This window comes from Brachyhypopomus gauderio, unplaced genomic scaffold (genome assembly GCF_052324685.1).
Source record: "Brachyhypopomus gauderio isolate BG-103 unplaced genomic scaffold, BGAUD_0.2 sc46, whole genome shotgun sequence".
Classification (NCBI taxonomy): domain Eukaryota; kingdom Metazoa; phylum Chordata; class Actinopteri; order Gymnotiformes; family Hypopomidae; genus Brachyhypopomus; species Brachyhypopomus gauderio.
The window spans coordinates 2,099,398-2,106,971 of NW_027506872.1; the positions used below are offsets into that span (position 1 = coordinate 2,099,398).

Consider the following 7,574-nt stretch of genomic DNA (forward strand, 5'->3'; position numbering starts at 1 on the left):
AATGTGAATAAAAAAGCGAATTATTTCTAATCATTTCGACTATATGTATAAATATTTAACTTAATTAAGTTTAACTGGTGCGCGCAGTTACAAAATTCGAGAGGTGCACGACCTTGTGAATCGACAGCATGCGACGCCCTCGCGCACGGGCGGAGCCACTGCGATTACGTCATTTTCGCCGCGCAGACCCTTAGGCTACTTAGGCTAAAGTACTTGAAAATGCTTGAAATTGTAACTGTATTTCGATTCACAACAAATAGCTGACTGAACAGGGGGGTATTCCAGAAAGCGGGTAAGTAAACTCAGAGTTAACGAAAGCTCAGGTTTTCTGTTCCAGAAACCAAGCTTAGAGAGAACCTGAGTCAGCTGGGAAATATTGAAATGGACCTTGAAAGTGCCGTAGAAGTGCTTTAAAGCTAGGTTTAAGCCAGGTTTATACTTGACGCGAGGCGAGCGGCGCGAGGGTCCGCGCGGCGAATTTATGTAATCGCGGTGGCGGAGGGTCTCACGCGCTGTTGATTCGCAAGGTCGTGCACCTCTCGAATTTTGTAACTTCGCGCGCGGGCCGCGCTTCAGCGCAATGAACAAAGTCGTTTGCAGGGTTCATACACCTTTACAAGGTGGAATTAAAGCATTTATACATGTGTATGTGTTTATGTATATGTGTGTATGTGTGTCTCTTTTCTCATCTGCTGCTTCTTTCTAATGTTTTTAGTTATTTAATAATTTATTTAAAATTGTTGGTGATTTATTCTAATCATTTTTAGTTTTATATAAACTCTTGTTGCTTATTCCCTTGTAAAGTGTCCTTGTGTGTCTTGAAAGGCGCTTATAAATAAAATTCTATTATTATTATTATATACGTCACTTTCAAGGTCCATTTCAATATTTCCCAGCACGTTAAACTTAATTAAGTTAAATATTTATACATATATTCTAAATGATCCGAAATAATTCGCTTTTTTATCACATTATTTAATTGTTGTTTATTTTCAAAACGCCCAATCTTAACGTCTTCATGTTCTCTCATGTTTCATCCTGGATTTACAAGAGGCTCGTATTTGTTAATGTAATACAAGAAAACTGTTCATTCAGATGGCTATTTGTTGTGAAACGAAGTAGTTACAATTTCAAACATTTTCAAGTATTTAGCCTAAATTCCAGCACTTTTCAAATCTGAAACAAAAAGCAACATTAAAATTGGTCAGGTAAATGTTCCTTCCCCTGTTTTTGAGGGGTGTTTCTTTATACCAACACACATCGTTTTGGAGAACACTTCACAGAATGTGACGCGGCAAGTATAAGTGCCTCCTCCGTTCGCGGAAGTTTGCGTGAGGTGGGCGGAGCCACTGTGATGACGTCATTATTGTTTGTGTGGCCCTCTGACACAATTCAGGTTTCTCATGTGGCCCCTTGTAAAAATTAATTGCCCACCCCTGCACTACACCATCATACCACTACACCATCGTACCACTACACCATCGTACCACTACATCATCGTACCACTACACCATCATACCACTACATCATCGTACCACTACACCATCGTACCACTACACCATCGTACCACTACATCATCGTACCACTACATCATCATACCACTACACCATCATACCACTACATCATCATACCACTACACCATCATACCATTATACCATCATACCACTACATCATCATACCACTACACCGTCATACCACTACACTATCATACCATTATACCATCATACCACTACACCATCATACCACTACACCGTCATACCACTACACTATCATACCATTATACCATCATACCACTACACCATCATACCACTACACCATCATACCATTATACCATCATACCACTACATCATCATACCACTACACCATCATACCACTACATCATCATACCACTACACCATCATACCACTACACCGTCATACCACTACACCATCATACCATTATACCATCATACCACTACACCATCGTACCACTACATCATCGTACCACTACACCATCATACCACTACACCATCATACCACTACATCATCATACCATTATACCATCATACCACTACACATCATACCACTACACCATCGTACCATTATACCATCGTACCACTACATCATCGTACCACTACACCATTGTACCACTACACCATCGTACCACTACACCATCGTACCACTACATCATCGTACCACTACACCATCATACCACTACATCATCATACCATTATACCATCATACCACTACACCATCATACCACTAAATCATCATACCACTACATCATCATACCACTACACCATCATACCACTACACCGTCATACCACTACACCGTCATACCACTACACCATCATACCACTACACCATCGTACCACTACACCATCGTACCACTACACCATCATACCACTACACCATCATACCACTACATCAACATACCACTACACCATCGTACCACTACACCATCATACCACTACATCATCATACCACTACATCATCATACCATTATACCATCATACCACTACACCATCATACCACTACACCATCGTACCACCACACCATCATACCACTACACCATCATACCACTACACCATCATACCACTACATCATCATACCACTACACCATCATACCATTATACCATCATACCACTACACCATCATACCATTATATCATCATACCACTACATCATCATACCACTACATCATCATACCACTACATCATCATACCACTACACCATCATACCACTACACCGTCATACCATTATACCATCATACCACTACACCATCATACCACTACATCATCATACCACTACACCATCATACCATTATACCATCATACCACTACACCATCATACCACTACATCATCATACCACTACACCATCATACCACTACATCATCATACCACTACACCATCATACCACTACACCGTCATACCACTACACCATCATACCATTATATCATCATACCACTACACCATCGTACCACTACACCATCATACCACTACATCATCATACCATTATACCATTGTACCACTACACCATCGTACCACTACACCATCATACCACTACACCATCATACAATTATACCATCATACCACTACATCATCATACCACTACACCATCGTACCACTACATCATCGTACCACTACACCATCATACCACTACACCATCATACCACTACATCATCATACCATTATACCATCATACCACTACACCATCATACCACTACACCATCATACCACTATACCGTCATACCACTACACCATCATACCATTATACCACTACATCATCATACCACTACACCATCATACCACTACACCATCATACCACTACATCATCATACCACTACACCATCATACCACTGCACCATCATACCACTACCCCATCATACCACTACACCATCATACCATTATACCATCATACCACTACACCATCATACCATTATACCATCATACCACTACATCATCATACCACTACACCATCATACCACTACACCATCATACCATTATACCATCATACCACTACATCATCATACCACTACATCATCATACCACTACACCATCATACCACTACACCATCATACCACTACATCATCATACCACTACACCATCATACCATCATACCACTACACCACCATACCATTATACCATCATACCACTACATCATCATACCACTACACCATCATACCACTACATCATCATACCACTACACCATCATACCACTACACCATCATACCATTATACCATCATACCACTACATCATCATACCACTACATCATCATACCACTATACCATCATACCACTACACCATCATACCACTACACCGTCATACCACTACACCGTCATACCACTACACCATCGTACCACTATACCATCGTACCACTACACCATCATACCACTACACCATCATACCACTACACCATCATACCACTACATCAACATACCACTACACGATCGTACCACTACACCATCATACCACTACACCATCATACCACTACATCATCATACCATTATACCATCATACCACTACACCATCATACCACTACACCATCGTACCACCACACCATCATACCACTACACCATCATACCACTACACCATCATACCACTACATCATCATACCACTACACCATCATACCATTATACCATCATACCACTACACCATCATACCATTATATCATCATACCACTACATCATCATACCACTACACCATCATACCACTACACCGTCATACCATTATACTATCATACCACTACACCATCATACCACTACATCATCATACCACTACACCATCATACCATTATACCATCATACCACTACACCATCATACCATTATACCATCATACCACTACACCATTATACCATCATACCACTACATCATCATACCACTACACCATCATACCACTACATCATCATACCACTACACCATCATACCACTACACCATCATACCACTACACCGTCATACCACTACACCATCATACCATTATATCATCATACCACTACATCATCATACCACTACATCATCATACCACTACACCATCGTACCACTACACCATCATACCACTACATCATCATACCATTATACCATTGTACCACTACACCATCATACCACTACACCATCATACCACTACACCATCGTACCACTACATCATCGTACCACTACACCATCATACCACTACACCATCATACCACTACATCATCATACCATTATACCATCATACCACTACACCATCATACCACTACACCATCATACCACTATACCGTCATACCACTACACCATCATACCATTATACCACTACATCATCATACCACTACACCATCATACCACTACACCATCATACCACTACATCATCATACCACTACACCATCATACCACTGCACCATCATACCACTACCCCATCATACCACTACACCATCATACCATTATACCATCATACCACTACACCATCATACCATTATACCATCATACCACTACATCATCATACCACTACACCATCATACCACTACACCATCATACCATTATACCATCATACCACTACATCATCATACCACTACATCATTATACCACTATACCATCATACCACTACATCATCATACCACTACACCATCATACCACTACACCATCATACCACTACATCATCATACCACTACACCATCATACCATTATACCATCATACCACTACACCATCATACCACTACATCATCATACCACTACACCATCATACCATTATACCATCATACCACTACATCATCATACCACTACACCATCATACCACTACATCATCATACCACTACACCATCATACCATTATACCATCATACCACTACATCATTATACCACTATACCATCATACCACTACCATCCCTCACAATCCTCAGTTCAGTTCTGTGGCTGGAATGACATCATTTCTGAAGGAAAAAAAACATCAAAGCATGACTGGACTTTGCCAGACAGCATCAGAGTGACCCATTTAAAAGGAGAAATAAGGGTTAGTCAGATTAACCCAAAATGGCAGCTTAACGGACAAAACTAAACCCAAAATGGTACGGCAGGCACAAATCTTACGCTGCCCGTTCCCCACCGACACCATCCGTGAAGAGTCCTGATGTGGAGGTGCTTCTCCTCATCACTGCGGATCAGTGGGTGTCCTGTAAAAACTGAAGAATGTAATAATGATGCAAAACACATGCCTGCATTCATATGTCAAAAAACTAAAGATTCAGACATCACCATCCAGCAGGACAATGATCTGTGATCCTGGTCAATCTAATGACCTTTAAAGGGGCTAAATACTTCATGATGCACAACCCTGCCACAATGTCTACCCCACTGCTGTGTGTGTGTGTGTGTGTGTGTGTGTGTGTGTGTGTGTGTGTGTGTGTGTGTGTGTGTGTGTGTGTATTAATAGGGGTGGGCTTGTACTTTGATAGCAGACTTGGGTGAAGCGTTTTCATTTGAGTGCAGACTTTGGTTTAGCATGTGCACTGAGGAGTGTGTGTGAAATAACCTTCATCTCAGAAGCTCTGCTGAAACTTCTGCTCTCTGGACCCATGAGGCTGAAGGGCTTCACGTACGACGATTTTAAAGGTGAGACATCTACCCAGGAGGGAGAAGGACTGAGAACCTTACTGTGGGTGGGTGGGAGGATGGATGGATGAATGGATGGTTGGATGGATGGATAAAATACCTTGGAATGTTTTCAACACCTATGTGTCTCAGTCTCCTGCTGCGAGTGTGTGGTACTTCAGTGGGCGTGTTGGGTTCCTCACTGATACTACTGTGCTGTCTGCACCCTGTGAGGCAGCAGCTACATAAATGAAAGTCCCAGAAGGGACATTTCAACTGAAGAAAACATTTCAGAAGTAGGGTGAGCTTGTTCTCCTTCTGCTCCATGTTGCTTTCTTCCAAATTTGTCTTGGCCCCTCCCACTGTGTGACGTGAAAGGTTGTCTTGGCCCCTCCCACTGTGTGACGTGAAAGGTTGTCTTGGCCCCTCCCACTGTGTGACGTGAAAGGTTGTCTTGGCCCCTCCCACTGTGTGACGTGAAAGGTAAGTGCTGTGTGTCCTGGATGCCTGACGGCCTGAGTTCTTCCAGCTACGATACGTGTTTGTGTGTGTATGTGTGTGTGTTCTGAGGGGTGGGGGGTGTGTGGATGCTTCAGGGTGACAGCATGTCTGTATTTGTTGGGGGGGGGGGGGGGGGGGATGGTAACTGGTCATTTATATTTTATTAGCACTCCGGTTGGTGTACCCTTCTTTAAATCCGCTTTCTAGAACAGCAAATAAATATTTCACACACATATACAGAGCAACACACACACACACACATACATATCAGTTAGCACTTCTAAAGAATTTTTAAATCTAATTCAGTGCTAGCATCACCCCTGCCAAGTTCTCTTTGACACACACACACCACACACACACACACCACACACACACACACACACCACTGCTGGTCAGCTGCCCTCATGCTCCACATGGTCATCTGCTTCACCACAGGCTGTTTCTCACCCTCCACCCTACACCCTCCACCCTACACCATCCAGATCCCTACACCCTACACCCTCTACCCTACACCCTCCAGATCCCTACACCCTCCAGAACCCTACACCCTCCACCCTACACCCTCCAGATCCCTACACCCTCCAGATCCCTACACCCTCCACCCTACACCCTCCAGTTCCCTCCACCCTCCAGAACCCTACACCCTCCACCCTACACCCTCCAGATCCCTACACCCTCCACCCTACACCCTCCAGATCCCTACACCCTCCAGAACCCTACACCCTACACCCTCCAGAACCCTACACCCTCCACCCTACACCCTCCAGATCCCTACACCCTCCAGAACCCTACACCCTCCACCCTACACCCTCCAGAACCCTACACCCTCCACCCTACACCCTCCAGATCCCTACACCCTCCACCCTACACCCTCCAGATCCCTACACCCTCCAGAACCCTACACCCTACACCCTCCAGAACCCTACACCCTCCACCCTACACCCTCCAGATCCCTACACCCTCCGGAACCCTACACCCTCCACCCTACACCCTCCAGAACCCTACACCCTCCACCCTCCAGATCCCTACACCCT

The 7,574-nt window shown here is 43.6% G+C and overlaps 1 protein-coding gene across 1 annotated transcript in view; it reads left to right on the top strand.

The window, feature by feature from the left end:
* Positions 1 to 7,574, top strand: part of ntng2b (netrin g2b) — an 86,506-nt gene that overhangs the window by 67,782 nt on the left and 11,150 nt on the right. The gene's annotated exons all lie outside the window — the stretch shown is intronic.